Genomic DNA, 22,889 nt, shown 5'->3' with positions numbered 1-22,889 from the left:
GTGATCACCAAGGCTATATCTTGCAGATGGACAAGTAGCATCTTTAAGAAGAGGATGAGTGGGGCTAGGAGGAAATAAAGGGCTCCTCTACAAGCTCCACTGGTGATGCCACTGGCCTCTCCATTCTTGGAAGCTCTGTTGGCTGAATCACAGTTGAGCACTTCATTATTTCATTTCCCTTTTCCCAGTCAATCTGTAAAGTCCTCAGGACAACAGCCATGGGTTATTCTATTCTGTAATCACCAGAACTAGGCTGGACCCACTATAGGTACTCAATGAAGCCTTACTGGTTGGTATAAAGTAACTGTCAGCTTTTACAGGCATACAGAAGTTCACAGTATACATATAACATTCTTATATATCAATTCATTTGAACCCACTCTAGTCCTGAATTATTATTACCCTCACTTTACAAATGAGACACAAGCAAGGCACAAGGAAGATATTCCAGAGAGAGAGACATGTTTGGACACCACATACATATATATTATCTATGCGTACAAACAATGGCAGTGGATGAGATGTCCAGGTGTCTGTATGCAGAGTGAAGAGAGTCAATAGACCCCAAGTCTGAGAAACACTTAACATCTGATGATGAGTTAAATAGGAGGAAGGGGAACTGAGTCCATAGGATACATAGAAGCAGCAGCCAGGAGGTAGGAGGAAAACTGGGATAGGTGGTGGTTTATAGGAACTACGGGAAAAAGCTTCTCAAAACTGGAGTGATCAACAGGGTCATGCTTTCAAGAGGCCAGGGGTGATAAGGACTGCAGGATGCCCTTGGCAGTTGCAGCAGGAAGATCATCAGTGACTTTGTCCAGCAGTGTCAGGATAGCGGGAGGGATGGAAGTCAAATATCAGTGGGATGGATGGGAAGGCAGAGGGCATTTGAGAAGTAGGAATAGCCAACTCCTTTAACAAGCGTGCCGTGAAAGGGGCAGAGGAGACAGTACAACTGAGGATGAGGGTTGAATGAATATTTAGTTTTGTAAAGATGGGGGAAATAAGAACTCCTGAACTGTGGTATTGGAGAAGACTCTTGAGAGTCCCTTGGACTGCAAGGAGATCCAACCAGTCCATTCTGAAGGAGATCAGCCCTGGGATTTCTTTGGAAGGAATGATGCTAAAGCTGAAACTCCAGTACTTTGGCCATCTCATGCAAACAGTTGACTCATTGGAAAAGACTCTGATGCTGGGAGGGATTGGGGACAGGAGGAGAAGGGGACAACAGAGGATGAGATGGCTGGATGGCATCACTGACTCAATGGACGTGAGTCTGAGTGAACTCCTGGAGTTGGTGATGAACAAGGAGGCCTGGCGTGCTATGATTCATGGGGTCACAAAGAGTCGGACACAATTGAGCGACTGAACTGAACTGAACATCTAAAGGAGCCAGAAGAGAAGGAGGGATGTGAAAATGCCTGGGAGAGGGCATAATGGTGGAACAAGGGCCTAAGGTATGCAGATGACAGCACCCTTATGAGAGAAAGTGAAGAGGAACTAAAAAGCCTCTTGATCAAAGTGAAAGAGGAGAGTGAAAAAGATGGCTTAAAGGTCAACATTCAGAAAACTAAGATTGTAGCATCTAGTCCCATCACTTCATGGGAAATAGATGGGGAAACAGTGGAAACAGTGTCAGACTTTATTTTGGGGGGCTCCAAAATCACTGCAGATGGTGACTGCAGCCATGAAATTAAAAGACGCTTATGGCTTGGAAGGAAAGTTATGACCAACCTAGATAGCATATTCAAAAGCAGAAACATTACTTTGCCAACAAAGATCCGTCTAGTCAAGGCTATGGTTTTTCCAGTGATCATGTATGGATGTGAAAGTTGGACTGTGAAGAAAGCTGAGTGCCGAATTGATGCTTTTGAATGGTGGTGTTGGGGAAGACTCTTGAGAGTCCCTTGGACTGCAAGGAAATCCAACCAGTCCATTCTAAAGATCAGCCTTGGGCGTTCATTGGAAGGACTGATGCTAAAGCTGAAACTCCAATACTTTGGCCACCTCATGCGAAGAGTTGACTCATTGGAAAAGACTCTGATGCTGGGAGTGATTAGGGGCAGGAAGAGAAGGGGACAACAGAGGATGAGATGGCTGGATGGCATCACCGACTCGATGGACATGAATTTGGGTGAACTCTGGGAGTTGGTGATGGACAGGGAGGCCTGGTGTGCTGCAATTCATGGGGTCGCAAAGAGTCGGACACGACTGAGCAACTGAACTGAACTGAAGGGCCTAAGGACGAGAAGCAGGAAACTGTAGGCTGTGGTGGAATATCTTAGTTTAACAGCAAGCAAGGAAGAAAGGGCCTGGGAAAAGGGAGACACACAGGCTGGTAAGCCTGCTGGATGGCTGTAGGCACTAGAGAATTTTTGCTCTTTTCTTTCTGTATAAATGAGAAGGACATCTCTTAAGAGTAAGGGAGGTGATGGCTCAGGTGAATAGAGATGATTTGCCTTTGTTTCTTTGTTTTTCTTAAGCTTCAGTAAGTTTTATTTATCTTGTTGAAGTATAGTTGATTTACAATGTTGTGTTAATTTCAGGTTTATAGCACAGTGATTCAGTTATGTACACACACATATATATAATTTTAGATTCTTTTTCCTTATAAAATTTTATAAAATATTGAGTGGAATTCCCTTTGCTGTATAGTAGGTCCTTGTTGATTATCTATTTTATATATAGTGGTGTGTATAGGTTAATCCCAGTTTGTTTATCTTCCACCTCCCCTTAGTAACTGTACATTTTCTATGTTTGTGGGTCTATTTCTGTCTTGTAAAAAAAAAAATTCAGTTTTGTTATTTTTTTAGATTCCACATATATGTAATATCACATGATATTTGTCTTTCTCTGACTTTACTCCGTATGATAATCTCTAGATCCATCCATATTGCTGTAAATGTCATTATTTCATTCTTTTTTATGGCTGAGTAACAATCCATTGTATATATGTACCACATTTTCTTTATCAATGGACATTTAGGTTGCTTTCATGTCTTGGCTATTGTAAATAGTGCTGCAATGAACATTTGGGTGTTTAAATTAGCATTTTCTCTGGATATATGTCCAGGAATGGGTTTGCTGGATCATATGGTGGCTCTATTTTTAGTTTTTTTTTTTTTAATGTTTATAGTTGATTTACAATGTTGTGTTAGTTTTAGGGGTGCAGCAAAGTGAACCAGTTATACATACATCCACTCTCTTTTAGACTGTTTCCCATATAGGCAATTACAGAGTTTTGAGTAGAGCTTCCTATGCTATACGGTATGTCCTAATTAGTTATCTAGTGTGTCTACATCAGTCCTAATCTCCTAATTTATCCCTTCCATCCTTGCACTCTGATAACTGTAAGTTTCTTTTCTACATCTGTAACTCTATTTCTATTTTGTAGGCAAGTGCCCACTGCCATCCCATAGTTTAGTTTCTACTCATGTATTCATTCACTCATCCATCTATTCATTCAACAATTGTGAACGAATGGCTACATGAGCTGGAAATACCAAGGTAAAACCACCCTGGGCATTGGGTAGGCACAGGCTGCAGAGGAATGTGAACTTCACCTGACCTGTAATAGGACAAGCCCAGAACCCTTGGCCCCTAGACTCTGCACATTGACAAAGTGAGCCACAGAGTTATATTCTAATTCATCTGATTATTGGGCATAAACACATTTCATGGTCCATGGGGTAACAATCTTTCTTTCTCCACCCCTAGAGAATCTAAATCTCTCTTCAACCATATGGTTTGAGTTTCTGGCATAACTCCCTGTGGACCACCCCCTCTCCCCCTTTAGAAGGGATTGCTAATTATTGCCTAATATCCACATCCCTTTCCTCCATGGTAAGAAAATTTAATAAGGCCCATGGCTACCCAGCTAAAGGATACTTTAACCTGGCCCCTTTGTGAGTAGGTAGGGCTACCTGACAAAGTTCTGACCAGGTGAATGTGGGAAAAAGGATGTGGGCCATTTCCAGGTTGGTCCTTAAAGGGAAGGGCTGTGCCCTGTTTTTCCCATTTCCCCTTTTGCTGGCTGGAATGAGGACAAGTGGTGGTTGGCTAATTTAGATGCTGCACAGGAGGGAGCATGGAGCAATAGTACAGAAAGAGCCTGCCCTCCTTGTGAAGTTCTTCATTCACTACCCAGGACTTCATGCGTGTGCATGCTGTCGTGTTCAACTCTTTGCGACCCCATGGACTGTAGCCCACCAGGCTCCTCTCTTCATGGGATTTCCCAGGCAAGAGTACTGGAGTGGGTTGCCATTTCCTACTCTAGGGGATCTTCCCAACCCAGGAATCAAACTTACATCTCTTGCATCTCTTGCTTTGGCAGGTGGGTTCTTTACAGGCTAACCCAGGACTTGAGCCACAGATGGACATCCATGTGGGGTCAGCAAGGCCTTGGCGGAGGGGAGCTGGAGGATGGGTGTGGGGTCGGTCCAGAGTGCAGTTCCATTTGGGACCTTGGTGCTCAGGAGTCCTTGAAGCTGCAGGTTGGGAGTTTCAGCAGAAGAGCTAGGTTCTTCACACACACACACAATCTCATTCAGCCCTTACCCCAGGCTTATGGAATATGTATTATCATCTTCATTCTGTAGACTGTAAACTCAAGAGGGGCAAACAGGGATGACCAAACATGCATCTCTTGAGCCACATGCTGGGGCACGCATGTCTGCAGAGTGCTCAGCTCTGTTCTTTTTCTCTCATCATGAGGTTTCTTCTTGCTCCTATGAGGGCCCCAGGCTACCGGGAGCTCAGATACTTTATCAGCCCTGTGGCTTAGCAGGAGTGAGAGCTCCACCTTCCTGTCCAGACCACAACATCCTGTGGCCATGTGTCCATCACGCACTGACGCCTTGGAGCCCCTCCATGTATGGTGTTGATAGGGCCAAGAGGGGTAGGGCACAAACAGAAATGCCTCCAGGCCAAGAACCCTTTACCACGGGAGCCAGGTGCTATAAATTTCCCCAAATGCATGGCCCTTCTCCCCACGTGCACATCTGGAATGCCATATAACCCCTTTCCCTCTCCAGCCTCCCCCTCTCCACAATGATAACTTCCTGGAGCATTTTAATGACTTGCCATTATAAATAATATACTTCTACCCTTTCTTGTAAAAAAAAAAAAAAAAAGCTAGAGGTTTCTGCAAAACCAGCAAATTATTCCAAATCATAATTTCATCGAAAACACTGGAAAAAAAAAAAACAAAACTTCATACCCTGAGGTAGGAAAGGTTTGGGAGATTTATGTCTTTCCTTGAACACACAGATTTATAACAGCGGATAATGTACATTCATTTCATCCATATTTATACCTGAATTGATGCGGAGTCTGGTATCCATTACTTTAATCTATGTAACTTGATCATCAGAAATCTGAACCATAATTTTAACACGTATTACAAAGAGTTGCTTTTGGGCTTAAAGGAAAATGACGGCAGAGAAGAAAAGCCATTAAGAGCCAGCTGCAGTCGCTTACTCGTGCTGCACTTCCTTCTGCAAAAGTGTGGGTCCCCTGCCCTGTTCCCTGTCTCTTACCTACCTGCACACATATCCACTCCCATGTTGAGTTCCCAGCACTCACTGTACCATGACTGGAGGGGAGAGAAAGAAGCATGCGCGGGGCGATTAGGGGGAAATTCATGTAAATAAATCTCTGATGGCACGGCCAGCTCAGGGCTCGCATGGAGGCAGTGGGTAATGGGCCGGTAGTAGCCTCTGGTCACTTAGGAGAAGTGAAAAAATGCAAGGTCTGATCAAAGCGTCCCTCTGACAGACAGTGGAAATTAAACCCAGATACCAGTGCTCAAACAGCATTGCTGGCACTCAGCACATGGTTCCTGTCCAACTTCTGAGCACCAAACACTGGCCTGGCTTAAATACCAAATGCCTGTCCCTGGACTAAAGCCGAATAGTGGATTTTTTGAGAGATCTGGGCCCCAGGATTATAGTGCGCAGAAGATGAGTAAAACAAGAGCCTGGGACTTCACTGTATCAGAGGATGTTCACAAGTCACCATTCCTAGGATTTCCCAAAGTCAGGAAAGCACCTTGAGGGCAGATCGTTTGGTCTGTTTTGCTTACTAGTATGTTTCAGGGCTGGCATTTAGTAGGTGCTTGACAAATATTTGTTGAACGAAAGGCTTTCATTACAGACCATTCAGAGTTATAAACTGCAGGTGAGTCTATACAGTACAACAGCAAAAGATGAGACCTGGAGCATTTTATGAAACCACTTTTAGGAACGTGATTAGCAGGGAGTAATATGCAATTACATTTATTATTTTGCATTCTTTTATTTTCCAAATGATCTTCCATTTTTTATTATATGTATGTCTCATAATGTTTCATATTTCAGAAATACCTCAAGATTTTAAAGCACGATGTCATTTACTGTTCATAGCAATCTGGTGACATAGTTATAACTAATACCATTCCCATTTCACAGATGAGGAAGTTGATAAGCAGAGTTTCCATAAGCTGCCTTGAGCTACCAGATAGTCACAGGAAGCACTAGGCTGTGAGCATTGCATCCTCCGATTCCTGGCCCATGTTTTCTTTTTTAGACTCTACATACACCACAGTGGAGTGGCATAAAAAGGGAACATTAGGAGTGGCTGGAGGCAGCTGATCTGGCCCCAATTAGAACCCAGGAAGAGACTGCCAACCCACAAATCACTAGAGCTGCTAAGTGCATTTCTCTAGAGCCTTCTGAGGATGGTTTTAGATTTGACTATGCCTCAGGGGAACAAATTCCAGCTGTCTGATCCTTGAAGTCAGACAGGACAATAGTTTGGCTTCATGTTTCACTGGTGAAAACTAGTTGCTTTTTTTTTTTTTAAAGGAAACCTATGCTCTATAAAGGGGATTAATGGAGCTTTTGCTTTATTGGTGTTTAGCTTTTTACTGTAAGAATGTATATATATGTGTGTATGTGCATATATGCATACATATGCATATGTATATACACACATATACATCTAACATATATATATATATATGTATATATATATGAAGTCTCTAAAAACTACAACCAAAATAAATAATTATTTACTTTTAGGGGGAGAAGACTTCCAAGTCTTCTGTAGACTTCCAAGACTTCCAAGTCTTCTATAACCTGTCCTGTAGACCAGCAGTCCCCAACCTTTTTGGCACCAGGGATTGGTTTTGTGGAAGATGATTTTTCCATGGATGGGGGAAAGGGGATGGTTTCAAGATGGTTCAAGTGCATTACATTTATTGGGCACTTCATTTCTAGTATTATTACCTCAGTTCCACCTCAGATCATCAGGCATTAGATCCCGGAGGTTGGGGACCCCCTCTCTAGACAACTGGTCTTCTTGAGAGAGCCCCAGGAAACGGGGAGCATGCTAAGTCTTCACATTCTACGCTGCAGGCACTGTTAGAGGCATGCAGGGAAGTTCTTAACGGGCAGCCCTGCTATATCCAGATCATCACTCCTGTTCGTAGAAAAGGACATAGAGGGTCAGAGAAGTTGTGTCTTGGATGAGGTGCCACAGGCAGTGAGTGAACAGGTTATGATCTGAGCCAAGACCTAAGTAACCTCACAACCCACGCTCTGTCCAGTCTGTGCTCACCATTAACACATTTGTATCAGTTGCAAATTCTGAATCCTGAACAACATCAAGAAACTTTCCTTAGCTACTACACTTAGACAGCTTCTTCAAAATTTTTTCTCTTTTCTCCCCAACCAGATGTAAGATTTCCCTCCCTGGCTGTTGTTGTCCAGTCATTAAGTTGTGTCTGACTGTTTGCGACTCCATGCACTGCAGCACACCAAGCTTCCCTGTTCTTTACTATCTCCCAGAGTCAGTGATACCATCCAACCATCTCACCCTCTGTTGCCTCCTTCCCCTGCCTTCCATCTTTCCCAGCATCAGGATCTTTCCCAATGAGTTGGCTCTTCGCATACGATAGCCAAAGTACTGGAGCGTCAGCTTCAGCATCAGTCCTTTCAGTGAATTGGAATCCTTCCAATAAATTCAGTCCTTCAGAGTTGATTTCCTGGATGATCTCCTTGCTATTATCCAAGGGACTCTGAGGAGTCTTCTCCAGTACCACAGTTTGAAAGCGTCAGTTCTTCAGGGCTCAGACTTCTTTATGATCCAATAATATGACTACTGGAAAAACCATAGTTTTGACTGTATGGACCTTTGTTTGCAAAGTGATGTCTCTGCTTTTTAATATGCTGTCTAGGCTTGTTATAGATTTTCTTCCAAGGAGCAAACATCTTTTCCCCTCTCTTGAGCCCCATATTATTACTTGATTTCAAATTCATGGAAAACTTGCACATTCATTGTACTTGACTGGGGCACTCATCCTAGGAGACTGACCCAGCAGCTACTGCCTCTCACTTCAATGCTGCTAAACAGATGAACTGACGCTAAGGAAGATCAGTAAACCATCCAGATCAAACTGTGAGCCCGAACTCAACAGGCACTAGTTCTGTGGCCCAAACTCTGGCTTTAGGACCTTGGTCTCAAGAACCACACTATTTTCCGCTTCCTGCAGTTTAAAGCAGGGCAGAATGTGCTACGTTTCTCTTAACCATTTTCGTGCGACTCTTACGGACTAATGAGGCTTCCCAGGTGGCTCAGATGGTAAAGCGTCTGCCTGCAGTGCGGGAGACCTGGGTTCAATCCCTGGGGTGGGAAGATCCCCTGGAGAAGGAAATGGGAATCCACTCCAGTACTCTTGCCTGGAAAATTCCATGGACTGAGAGGCTCCTCAGAGCCTGGTAGGCTACAGTCCATGGGGTCGCAAAGAGTCGGACACGACTGAGCGACTTCACTTTTACTTTACTTTTACGGACTAATGAAACAGCAGATACTCAGTGCTGGACATTTGCCGGGTGCCCAGAACTCAGCTGGGGAGTCAGATTATGGAGAACCCTGCCCGCACAGCCCCCGCCCTTGAGGGATTAATGATGGGATGAATGTTGGAGCTGGGAAGTGTGGCTGAAAACACATGCGTTATTTGTGCATGGGCTGGCCCATTGCACTCTTAAGTGTCAGTAAAGCTTACCAGGTTTCCTAGGTCTCCATATTCTCTTTAGGCTTGGTTCAGAGTTCAGTGTTCAGCAGGCCAGAGCCCCTGCACAAGGCTGTGCCCATCCCTACTGGGATGGATATCTGGCCCAGCCACAGCCCTGAGGCCCTTAGCTCACTTCCTGCCTAGTTGATCACTCTCTCCTGTATTCTTGCTCCCACTGTATATCCACTATATTCTTCCATTCCATTCACTGGATTTGAACTTGACCTGTAGTACTATATAATTTTTCATTTACTAAGTCATGATTGGAGGCCAGGAACTATGAAGATCCTTTATGTTTGTTCCCTCTAATTTCCACAGCAACTATGGGAAAGAGAAGATTCACTATAGTTCAGTCACTCAGTCGTGTCCAACTCTTTGGGACCCCATGGATTGCAGCACGCCAGGCTGCCCTGTCTATCACCAACATCCAGAGTTTATACAAACTCATGTGCACTGAGTCGGTGATGCCATAAAACCATCTCATCTTCTGTCGTCCCCTTCTCCTCCTGACTTCAACCTTTCCCAGCATCAGGGTCTTTTCCAATGAGTCAGTTCTTCGCATCAGGTAGCCAAAGTATTGGACTTTCAGCTTTAGCATGAGTCCTTCCAATGAATATTCAGGACTGATTTCTTTTAGGATGGACTAGTTAGATTTCCTTGCTGTCCAAGGGACTCTCAAGAGTCTTCTCCAACACCACAGTTCAAAACCATCAATTCTTAGGTGCTCTTAGGTGCTTTGTTTATGGTCCAACTCTCACATCCATACATGACCACTGGAAAAACCGTAGCCTTGACTAGATGGACATTTGATGGCAAAGTCATGTCTCTGCTTTTTAATATTTTGTCTAGGTTGGTCATAACTTTTCTTCCAAGGAGCAAGTATCTTTTAATTTCATGGCTGCAGTCACCATCTGCAGTGACTTTGGAACCCTGAAAATAAAGTCTCTCACTGTTTGCAATGTTTCCCCATCTATTTGCCATGAAGTGATGAGGCTGGATGCCATGATCTTAGTTTTCTGAATGTTGACTTTTAAGTCACCTTTTCACTCTCCTCTTTCGTTTTCATTAAGAGGCTCTTTAGTTCTTTGCTTTCTGCTAGAAATGTGGCATCTTCTGCATATCTAGGTTATTGATATTTCTCCTGGCAATCTTGATTCCAACTTGTGCCTCATTTCTCATGAGGTACACTGCATATAAGTTAAATAAACAGGGTGACAATATAGAACCTTGACATACTCCTTTTCCTATTTGGAACCAGTCTGTTATTGCATGTCAAGTTTGAACTGTTGCTTCTTGAACTGCAAACAGATTTCTCAGGAGGCAGGTAAGGTGGTCTGGTATTCCCATCACTTTAATAATTTTCCAGTTTGTTGTGATCCACACAGTCAAAGGCTTTGGAATAGTCAATAAAGCAGAAGTAGATGTTTTTTCTGGACCTGTCTTGCTTTTTTGATGATTCAACAGTTGTTGGCAATTTGATGTCTGGTTCCTCTGCCTTTTCTAAATCCAGCTTGAACACCTGGAAGTTCATGGTTCATGTATGTTGAAGACATGTGGGAGAAATTTGAGCATTACTTTGTTAACCTGTGAGATGAGTGCAATTGTGCAGTAGTTTGAGCATTCTTTGGCATCGCCTTTCTTTGGGATTAGAAGAAAACTGACCTTTTCCAGTCCTGTGGCTACTGCTGAGTTTTCCAAATTTACTGGCATATTGAGTGCAGCCCTCTCACAGCGTCATCTTTTAGGATTTGAAATAGCTCAACTGGAATTCCATCACCTCCACCTGCTTTGTTCATAGTGATGCTTCCTCAGGCCCACTTGACTTCAGATTCCAGGATGTCTGGCTCTGGGTGAGTGATCACACCATCATGATTATCTGGGTCATGAAGATCTTTTTTGTATAGTTCTTCTGTGTATTCTTGCCACCTCTTCTTAATATCTTCTGCTTCTGTTAGGTCCATTCCATTTCTGTCCTTTATTGTGCCCATCTTTGCATGAAAATTTCCCTTGGTATCTCTGATTTTCTGGAAGAGATCTCTAGTCTTTCCCATTCCATTGTTTTCCTCTATTTCTTTGCATTGATCGCTGAGGAAGGCTTTCTTATCTCTCCTTGCTATTCTTTGGAACTCTGCATTCAAATGGGTATATCTTTCCTTTTTTCCTTTGCCTTTTGCTTCTCTTGTTTTCATAGCTATTTATAAGGCCTCCTCAGACAACCATTTTTCCTTTTTGCATTTCTTTTTCTTGGGGGGTGGTCTTGATCACTGCCTCCTGTATATTGTCACGAACCTCCATCCATAGTTATTCAGGCATTCTGTCTATCAGATCTAATCCCTTGAATCTATTTGTCACTTCAACTGTATAATTGTAAGGGATTTGATTTACATCATACCTGAATGGTCTAGTGGTTTTCCCTACTTTCTTCACTTTAAGTCTGAATTTTGCAATAAGGAGTTCATGATCTGAGCCACAGTCAGCTCCAAGTCTTGTTTTTGCCAACGGTATAGAGCTTTTCCTTCTTTGGCTGCAAAGAATATATAATCAATCTGATTTCTGTATTGACCATCTGGTGATGTCCATGTGTAAAGTCTTCTCTTGTCTTGTTGAAAGAGGGTATTTGCTGTGACAAGTGCGTTCTCTTGGCAAAACTCTAATAGCCTTTGCTCTGCTTCATTCCATATTCCAAGGCCAAATTTGCCTATTACTCCAGGTATTTCTTGACTTCCTATCCTACTTTTGCATTCCAGTCACCTATAATGAAAAGGACATCTCTTTTGGGTGTTAGTTCTAGAAGGTCTTGAAGGTCTTCATAGAACCATTCAACTTCAGCTTCTTCAGCATTATTGGTTGGAGCATAGACTCGGATCACTGTGATATTGAATGGTTTGCCTTGGAAACGAACAGAGATCATTCTGTTGTTTTTTGAGATTGCACCCAAGTATTGCATTTTGGAGTCTGTTGTTGACTATGAGGCCTACTCCATTTCTTCTAAGGGATTCTTGCCCACAGTGGTAGATATAATGGTCATCTAAGTTAAATTCACCCATTCCAGTCCATTTTAGTTCGCTGATTCCTAAAATGTCGACGTTCACTCTTGCCATCTCCTGTTTGGTCACTTTCAATTTGCCTTGATTCATGGACCTAACATTCCAGGTTCCTATGCAATATTGCTGTTTACAGTATCGGACTTTACTTCCATCACCAGTCACATCTACAACTAGGTATTGTTTTTACTTTGGCTCCATCTCTTCATTCTTTCTGAAGTTATTTCTTCACTGTTTCCAGTAGAATATTGGGCACCTAACTGACCTGGGGAGTTCATTTCTCAGTGTCCTATCTTTTTGCCTTTTCATACTCTTCATGGGGTTCTCAAGGCAAGAATACTGAAGTGGTTTGCCATTCCCATCTCCAGTGGACTTCGTTTTATCAGAACTCTCCATCATGACCCGTCCATCTTGGGTGGCCCTAGATGGCATGCCTCATGGTTTCACTGAATTAGACAAAGTTGTGGTCCATGTGATCAGTTTGATTAGTTTTCTGGGATTGTAGTTTCATTCTATCTGCGCTCTGATGGATAATGATAGAGGTTTATGAAAGCTTCCTGATACAAGAGACTGACTGAGGGGGAAACTGAGTCTTGTTCTGATGGGCGGAATGCAGAAAAAGGAAGTCAAGAGATACCTAGAGTAATAGGCAAATTTGGCCTTGGAGTACAGAATGAAGCAGGGCAAAAGCTAACAGAGTTTTGCCAAGAGAATGCACTGTTCATAGCAAACACCCTCTTCCAACAGCAAAAGAGAAGACTCTACACATGGACTTGACCAAATGGTCAATACAGAAATCAGACTGATTATATTCTTTGCAGCCAAAGGTGGAGAAGCTCTATACCGTCAGCAAAAACAAGACTTGCAGCTGATTGTGGCTCAGATCATGAACTCCTTATTGCAAAATTAAGACTAAAATTGAGGAAAGTAGGGAAAACCACTAGACCATTCAGTTCAGTTCAGTCGCTCAGTTGTGTCCAACTCTTTTGACCCCATGAACCTCAGCACGCCAGGCCTCCCTGTCCATCACTAACTCCTGGAGTCTACCCAAACCTAGGTCCATCGAGTCGGATATGCCATCCAACCATCTCATCCTCTGTCATCCCACCATCTCATCCTCTGTCATCCCCTTCTCCTCCTGCCCTCAATCTTTCCCAGCATCAAGGTCTTTTCAAATGAGTCAGTTCTTCGCATGAGGTGGCCAAAGTATTGGAGTTTCAGCTTCAACATTAGTCCTTCAAATGAACACCTAGGACTGATCTCCCTTTAGGATGGACTGGTTGGATCTCCTTGCAGTCCAAGGGACTCTCAAGAGTCTTCTCCAACACCACAGTTCAAAAGCATCAATTCTTCAGTGCTCAGCTTTCTTCACAGTCCAACTCTCACATCCATACATGACCACTGGAAAAACCATAGCCTTGACTAGACAGACCTTTGTTGGCAAAGTAATGTCTTTGCTTTTTAATATGCTGTCTAGGTTGGTCATAACTTTCCTTCCAAGGAGTAAGCATCTTTTAATTTCATGGCTGCAACCACCATCTGCAGTGATTTTGGAGCCCAGAAAAATAAAGTCAGCTTTTGTTTACACTGTTTCCCCATCTGTTTGCCATGAAGACCATTCAGGTATGATGTAAATCAAATCCCTTACAATTATACAGTCGAAGTGACAAATAGATTCAAGGGATTAGATCTGAAAAACAGAATGCCTGAAGGACTATAGATGGAGGTTCATGACAATGTACAGGAGGCAGTGATCAAGACCACCCCCCAAGAAAAAGAAATGCAAAAAGGAAAAATGGTTGTCTGAGGAGGTCTTACAAATAGCTATGAAAACAAGAGAAGCAAAAGGCAAAGGAGAAAAGGAAAGATATACCCATTTGAATGCAGAGTTCCAAAGAATAGCAAGGAGAGATAAGAAAGCCTTCCTCAGTGATCAATGCAAAGAAATAGAGGAAAACAATGGAATGGGAAAGACTAGAGATCTCTTCCAGAAAACTAGAGATACCAAGGGAAATTTTCATGCAAAGATGGGCACAATAAAGGACAGAAATGGAATGGACCTAACAGAAGCAGAAGATATTAAGAAGAGGTGGCAAGAATACACAGAAGAACTATACAAAAAAGATCTTCATGACCCAGATAATCATGATGGTGTGATCACTCACCCAGAGCCAGACATCCTGGAATCTGAAGTCAAGTGGGCCTGAGGAAGCATCACTATGAACAAAGCAGGTGGAGGTGATGGAATTCCAGTTGAGCTATTTCAAATCCTAAAAGATGACGCTGTGAGAGGGCTGCACTCAATATGCCAGTAAATTTGGAAAACTCAGCAGAGGCCACAGGACTGGGAAAGGTCAGTTTTCTTCTAATCTCAAAGAAAGGCGATGCCAAGGAATGCTCAAACTACTGCACAATTGCACTCATCTCACAGGTTAGCCAAGTAATGCTCAAAATCCTCCAAGCCAGGCTTCAATGTACAGCTGGGTTGTACATTGAACTGTGTGCATGAACTGTGAACTTCCAGATGTTCAAGCTGGATTTAGAAAAGGCAGAGAAGCAGACATCAAATTGCCAACATCTGTTGGATCATCAAAAAAGCAAGAGAATTCCAGAAATACATCTACTTCTGCTTTATTGACTATGCCAAGGCTTTTGACTCTGGAACACAACAAACTGTGGAAAATTCCTAAAGAGATGGGAATACCAGACCACCTTACCTGCTTCCTGAGAATCTGTATGCAGGTCAAGAAGCAACAGTTCGAAGTTGACATTGAACAACAGACTGGTTCCAAATCAGGAAAGGAGTACGTCAAGGCTGTATATTGTTACCCTGCTTATTTAACTTATATGCAGAGTACATCATTTGAAATTCTGGGCTGGATGAAGCTCACGCTGGATTCAAGCTTGTCGGTAAAAATATCAATAACCTCAGATATGCAGATGATACCATCTTTCTGGCAGAAAGAGAAGAACTAAAGAGCCTCTTGATGAAAGTGAAAGAAGAGAGTGAAAAATGTGGCTTAAAACTTAATATTCAGAAAACTAAGATCATGGCATCCAGACCCATCACTTCATGGCAAACAGATGGGGAAACATTGCAAAAAGTGAGAGACTTTATTTTGGGGGGCTCCAAAATCACTGCAGTTGGTGACTGCAGCCATGAAATTATAACATGCTTATTCCTTGGAAGAAAAGCTATGACCAATCTAGACAGCATATTAAAAATCTGAGATATTGGCTTGCCAACAAATGTTCGTCTAGTCAAAGCTATGATTTTTCCAGTAGTCATGTATGGATTTGAGATTTGGACTGTAAAGAAAGCTGAGCGCTGAAGAGTTGATACTTTTGAACTGTGGTGTTGGAAGAGACTCTTGAGAGTCCCTTGGATAGCAAGGAGAGCCAACCAGTCAATCCTAAAGGAAATCAGTCCTGAATATCATTGGAAGGACTGATGCTGAAGCTGAAACTCCAATACTTTGACCACCTGATGCAAAGAACTGACTCACTGGAAAAGACCCTGATGCTGGGAAAGATCGAAGGTGGGAGGAAAAGGGGACGACAGAGGATGAGATGGTTGGATGGTGTCACCGACTCTATAGACATGAGTTTGCATAAGCTCTGGGTTTTGGTGATGGCAGGGGGGCCTGGCATGTTGTGGTCCATAGGATCACAAAGAGTTGGACATGACTGAGTGACTGAACAATTCTCTTTACATGTAAAACCTCACAAATAAGGTCCCATTTCACAGAAGGGTTATTTGTGTGTGCATATGGATACATACATGAATTCATTTTATACATTATCTATAATTTATACATTATATATCTATAGGTAAATATATGCATTTATCTATATTATAGATACAAATATATGTGTACATGTGCACTTCATGTGTAGGTGAAATAAACTGAGCTCAATCTTGAAATGATAGAAATGGAATTTGAACTCAGCTTTCTTGTCTCCAAACACTTTTGGGGTTCTATCCACTAAATCATCAACTTTGCTTCTGCCCTTAAATCACCAGGCAGTTTATAAAATTCTGATTTTGGGGTCCCACTTAAAGAAATTCTGATATGACTGCTCTGAAGTATGGTCCCACCTGAGGACTTTTAAAAGTTACCCAGCTGACTTTAATACACTCTAAAATTGAGAGCCACCACTCAAGCCAGCACTCCACTTATCAGTTTCTTATTGCTGTTATGACAATTATTATGACAAACAAGACACATTATTCTATTAGTTTCTGGGTTCACAGTTCCAACATGGGTCACATTGGGTTAAAATCAAGGCATGGGGCTGGGATGTGCACCTTTCTGGAAGTTCTAGGGGAGAATCTATTTCTTGCCCTTTCCAGGCTTTAGAGGCTGCCCATATTACTTGTCTAGTGGCCCCTTTCCTTCATCTTCAAAGCCAGCAACAGCAGGTCGAGTCCTCACATAGCATTACTCTGACATTTCCTGCCTTCTTTTCCCTGTTTAAGGACACTTGTGATTACAATGATCCCACCCAGGATATCTGAATAATATTCCTATTTTAAAGGCACATGACCAGAAACCTTAAGTCTATCTGCTGTCTAATCTGCTTTGCCACATAAAATAACATAGTCACAGGTACTGGGAATTAGAGATTAAATCTCTTTAGTGGCCATAATTCTGTCGACTACAATTGACTAGCAGTTTAAGAAAAAAAGAATCAGGGTTTCCCTTCTATTGCACCTGCTCACAGTGGGGAAAGCCAGTGAGTGGTGTGTTCTTTTACAGAGCAGTCAAGTCATAGCTGCTGGGTATCTGAAAACATCTCCCTTCTGTTCTCTTCGCTCTTCTTTCCCACTGGTAAGAAGAGCAGTGAGAGCCTGTCATTCTCTGGGCTTCCCACAGCTGCTGTCATACCACTTGAAAACAGAGCCCAGGTGACCAGCGTTCCCAACCCATCCTGGGATGAGGCAATATGCGAGCTGCCATATGCTCCGGTGGGTTCCGGCTGACGCTGAGCAGGTGTACGGCATCCGGGCCAAGCATGTGGAGGGTGGTAGATTCACAGAGGGGAGGTACCGTTTTCAATTTACCAGAGGAAGACCTAGAAAATAACAGAGAGCTGGGTGTATTTTCCTCTCTTCTGCTTCCCAGTCATTTCCTAAGAAACAGAAGATGGTTCTGGTTTTCATTCTGAAAATCCAAGGAAACACTTTGAACATGATGCCCGTGCTGATTTAAAAATGATTCTCTAACATTCAGAATCCATCAATGATCAAGATGCAGAAGCCTCCAAATATTTATAATGACAGCACTATCATTATGTTAAGTTATTATGACAAGAAAGGGAGGAGAACAGTTTAACCTCAACCAAGGTGTGTGTGTGTCTGTGTGTGTGTGTTTTTTGTGCATCAATTTAGGATTCCAATAACAACTTTGCAATATACAGTCATATCTCAATAACAATTTCTTACAGAGACCACTTAATATACCTGAGCATCTTTATTCCTCAATACATTTACATCTATATACTCCTTTTTAAATTAAATGTATCATCTCTGGTGGTGGGTGAGGGGAAGAGAAGAAAAGCCAAAGTTAAATGAATGGTACTCCATGAACAACCCAAGTCTGGTTCACTGATGTTGGCTCTGACGAATTCATCTTAATCAATGTGATTGCTTCTGCTCCTGTAAAAATGAGTGATTGGGACACATAAAATACGCTATCAACTTTTACCCCAAACTAAGCAGTTTAGATCATTTATTTCCATAAAATGAGACTGTGCATCATATGTCAAGCTGGCGCATTTTCTGTGTGACTGACTTTAGAGACCGAGTTGACAATCTAAGTTCTAATTATTTGTACCCTCCCCGGTCTGTTGTTATAGGACGATGTGGGACTCTCCCAGAGGAGTGTCAGAAAGGATGTTATGTGGGCTGACGGGAAGCAGCTGAAAATGATCCACGGGGTTTTTTAATGCAGATGATGCACGGGTCGGAGAGGACCCGAAGGGGATCGAAGAACCCTGATTGGAAGGTCTGAGTGTGTTCCATCTGTTACTCCTCTAGCCTTTTCATTAATGCTGTGTAAAGGCAAGCAGAGTCCCAGCTGGGGAAAGGTATCTAGATATCTGCCAGGCCCAAGGCCTGAAATTCCTCTCCCCTGGCAGGGTCAGATGCTTGCAGGGGCCTTGCAACTGTCCACTTTCAATTCCAGGTCAAAATGCAGTTCAATTCCCCAAGGTGTTCGGGAAATAAGAATGACCTTGGTCAATCAGGTGGCCTTGGGTTTGCATCACAGCACTCGTGTCCTCACTGTGGGTCCATCAGAACATTAGTTACAGCCTTCATCTGAATTAAAATGGAAATTTCATCATGCAGATTCCAGTGCTACAGTAAGATGTATCTGTGAGACTTCAATAAGTCTGACGCTTCTTTCTCCACATTAAATACACTATGTGGATGAAGGAAAGAAAATGATGAAGAGGCAGCTGGTTTTATACTGCTGATGGTTTTTAAAAAATGGAATATACATGAAAAAAGACCTCAACAAGCATTTTCAAATGCATTGGGTCTTTTTTTCTTCCCAGCTTATCTTTCCTAATGGTTTAAAGAGAACATAACTGAAGCCAGACTGCCTGAGACTGGAATTCCAGTGCTACCACTTATCACCTGTGCAACCCTGGACAAATAATTTAACCTCTCTGTGCCTTGTTTTTATGATTCACATCATGGAAATATCAGTAATTATTTCATAGGATTGCTATGAGAATTCAATGAATGAGTACATGTAAAGCACTTAGAATAGCGCTCGCCACTTACTATTGTTGGTACTGTTTTTCAAAAATACGTTAATATTATTGTTGCCATCTCCACTTCCCTTGCCTAGCTCTGCACTCAGGCATCTCATTCATTCCCACTGGGAAGAGGCTGTTTCAGAAAGGAAATAAGAGCCTCATTTTGGTCTTTGAATTTTAAATACCTAGCTCTCAGGGAAATAGAAATGACTCAGAGCAGAGTGAAAAATATTGATACTAACAAGGTTTCCTGCTTCCCAGACTAGAACAGTGTTCTTGACATGTGAGACCAAAGGAAGTGGAGGAAGAGGTCAGTGTAGCTGACATTAGTAGGTACCCGGAAGACATCTTGCCCCTGGCTTCACTGACCCTGTGTGGGGCCAGTAGTGGAAGGGGTGATGTGAACTCTAGAGAATCCATGGAATGTGACAGAGGAGGAGACGAGTGCTTCCTTTCAGGTTAGAGTCCTCAGGAGAGGTAAGACTTCAGAGAAGGAGTGGCTGTGCTGTGTACCCAGGCAGACAGCACTGGGAGAACCTCACAAAAATTCTCAACACCATAGTCTGGTGTAGACACAAGGACTCCTTTGCATCTGAGAGGGGGACCAAATTGTCCACTAGAAAAAGCCAGACTGGAAGGAGCCTTGAGGACTGGAAAAGGGATGATTCCTGGTGATCTGCATGAACTAAAGATCAAGGATCAGATGGCATGAGGGATGTTTTCACAGATATCAGCATGGACAAATGATACTTGGGACCAGATGCCCCCCAATCTCACATCATGGCAATGTGGCCCTGACCTTGGATGCACCCAAGATAAAAATAGGGGGGAATACTCAATGGACTGGAATTAAATTTCCATGTATTTCCACTTGTTGGATCTTTACAGAACCTAAATTGGGTTTCAGTAAATTCTTGAGACTTTGACTCAAAAACCTTTGACTGTGTGGATCACAACAAACTGTGGAAAATTCTTCAAGAGAAGGGAATACCAGACCACCTTACCTGCCTCCTGAGAAATCTGTATGCAGAAGCAACAGTTAGAACTGGACATGGAACAACAGACTGGTTCCAAATAGGAAAAGGAGTACATCAAGGCTGTATATTGTCACCCTGCTTATTTAACTTATATGCAGAGTACATCATGCGAAATTTCAGGCTGGATGAAGTGCAAGCTGGAATCAACCTTGCTGGGAGAAATATCAATAACCTCAGATACGCAGATGATACCACCCTTATGGCAGAAAGCAAAGAATTAAAGAGCTTCTTGGTGAAAGTGAAAAAGGAGAGTGAAAAAGTTGGCGTTCAGAAAACTAAGATCATGGCATCCAGCCCCATCACTTCATGGCAAATAGATGGGCAAACAATGGAAACAGTGACAGACTTTATTTTCTTGGGCTCCAAAATCACTGCAGATGGTGACTGCAGCCATGAAATGAAAAGACGCTTGCTCCTTGAAAGAAAAGCTATGACCAACCTAGAGAGCATATTAAAAAGCAGAGACATTACTTTGCCAACAAAGCTCTAGTCAAGGCTATGGTTTTTCCAGTAGTCATGTATGGATATGAGAGTGGGACTATAAAGAAAGCTGAGCGCTGAAGAATTGATGCTTTTGAACAGTGGTGTTGGAGAAGACTCTTGAGAGTCCCTTGGAGTGCAAGCAGATCAAAACTAGTCAATCCTAAAGGAAATCAGTCCTGAAAATTCATTGGAAGCAATGATGGAGCTCCAATACTTTGGCCACCTGACGTGAAGAACTGATTCATTGGAAAAGGCCCTGATGCTGGGAAAGACTGAAGGCAGGAGGAGAAGGGGATGACAGAGGATGAGATGCTTGGATAGCATCACTGACTCGATGGACATGAGTTTGAGCAAGCTCTGGGAGTTGGTGATGGACAGGGAAGCCTGGTGTGCTGCAGTCCATGGGGTCACAAAGAGTGGAACATGACTGAGCGACTGAACTGAAGTGAAATTTTTGGGGAAGTTCTTTCTCTTACATACTGGAGTTTATAGACCAAGATTCATATCCATTACATGTATAAAAGGATTTGTAGAAGAGCACCTTTAAATGGATGACTGGATGAGTTATTTGGTTTTAATTTAAAATGATCTCTGAAACATTCACCTGTGGAATTTGGTAGTCCCATCTACTGTGGCTTCCCTTGTGGGTCAGATGGTAAAGAATCCGCCTGCCATGAAAGAGACCCGGGTTAGATCCTTGAGTAGGGAAGATCCCCTGGAGAAGGGACTGGCTACAAACTCCAGTATTCTTGCCTGAAAAATTCCATGGACAGAGGAGCCTGGTGGGCTACAGTTAATGTGATTGCAAAGAGTCAGACATAACTGAGCAACTAACACTTTGACTTTCATCTATTGAAACACATTTTAAAAATCTTATTGTGTAACAGTCCAAATATACATGTAAAGAGAAATATACCCACATACCCATTTCCCATCTTCAATGAATATCAATTCAGAGTAACTTTTGTTCTATTAACCCTCCTACATAACTCCAACCTCTAAACCCCATTATTATTTTGAACCAAATCACAGACATCTTATTACTTCATTAGTTCAGTAAGTATCCTAAAATAAAAATTCTTTTTAAAGTATGTAACTATAATATCATTAATCTACATAACTATAATAATTTCATAGTATTAAAATCCAGTGTGAAATATTCCTAATTATCTCATAAATGCTTTTATAGTTTTTTGAATCAAGATCCAAACAATATCCACAGATTACATTTTTATGGATTTCTCACATCTTTTAAAAATTACAGCTTCTCCTCTCTCATTTTCCCTTACAATTTATTTGTGAAGAAATCGAATTATTAATGATGCTCTATAGTATTTCCACAGTCTGGATTTTGTTGCTTGATAACTCTCTGGTAATATTTAACATGTTCTTTTACCACTGTACTTCCCATTAAGTGAGAGTTATACCTAGAAGCTTGATTTGACTTGTTGATACTTTGTCAAAAAATATTTCATAGAATGTGTTTCATAATTCCCACAGGAGGCACACAGTGTCTGGTTTTCTCTCTTTGTGTGATACTAGTAGCCACTGATTATAATTACCTAGATCCACTCTTTTATTAGAGGCCTGCAAAATGGTGATCTTCTAATTCTTTAAGTTATTAGCTGGGATACTTTTATAAAAATAAACCTCAAGATATTTGGTAATCGTGAGGTTGTATAGGAGAAGAAGGTGGAATACTTAATTCTTTGTCTCATTACCAGTTTTCAGGGAAAAAAAATGAGAATTGGTTCTTTAGCAAAGTTCAAGTTTGTCACTGGCTTTTTTCACTTTTTATTGAAGTATAGTTGGTTTAAAATATTACATTAGTTTTAGGTGTACAACATACTGACTCAATGTTTTTATAGATTACACTCCATTTAGTTATTACAGAATAATGGCTCTAGTTCACTGAGCTGTACAATGTAGCCCTATTGGTATTTTATACACAGTAGTTTGTAACTCAATTCCATGCTCCCCCTTCCCTTCCCTGTTGTCAACCACTAGTTTTTCCCGTATCTGTGAGTTTGCTTCTATTTTCTTATACACATTTGTTTTTATTTTTTAGATTCCATGTATAAGTGCTGAGAGTTTCTGTATTTGTCTGGCTTATTTCACTAAGCATAATATCTTCTAGGACCATCACACTGTTGGAAATGGCAGCGCTTCATTATTTTTTATGAGTAAATAATATTCCTCTGTGTGTGTGTGTGTGTGTGTGTGTGTATACACACATATATATACACACACACATATATATATATATACACATATACGCACACATACAGAGGGCTTCCCTGGTAGCTCAGACGGTAAAGAATCCACCTGCCATGCAGGAGACCTCAGTTCAATCCCTGGGTTGGGAAGACCCCCCTGGAGAAGGGAATGGCTACCCACTCTAGTATTCTTGCCTGGAGAATCCCATGGACAGAGGAGCCTGACAAGCTACACTCCATGGGTGACAAAGAGTCAGACACGTTGAGCGACTAACACTTTCACTTTTCC

General features: G+C 42.1%; 1 protein-coding gene across 28 annotated transcripts in view; it reads right to left on the bottom strand.

Annotated features, from left to right (window-relative positions):
* LOC147367731 (uncharacterized) overlaps window positions 1-22,889 on the bottom strand; it is a 651,563-nt gene that overhangs the window by 78,638 nt on the left and 550,036 nt on the right. For 17 of the 28 annotated variants that reach the window (XR_015132010.1, XR_015132012.1, XR_015132013.1 and 14 more), the window contains one exon: window positions 16,269-17,172. The exons of the other annotated variants lie outside the window; for them this stretch is intronic. The gene's annotated coding sequence lies outside the window, so the exon portion shown is untranslated. Of the gene's footprint in view, window positions 1-16,268; window positions 17,173-22,889 lie in introns of those variants that run through there. 28 annotated transcript variants of the gene reach the window in all.

Source organism: Bos grunniens, chromosome 8 (genome assembly GCF_055505025.1).
Source record: "Bos grunniens cultivar Pamir isolate PY7600 chromosome 8, Bosgru_T2T1.0, whole genome shotgun sequence".
Lineage (NCBI taxonomy): Eukaryota > Metazoa > Chordata > Mammalia > Artiodactyla > Bovidae > Bos > Bos grunniens.
The sequence above is the reverse complement of the archived record's forward strand: the minus strand, read 5'-3'. Positions and strand labels throughout refer to the sequence as shown.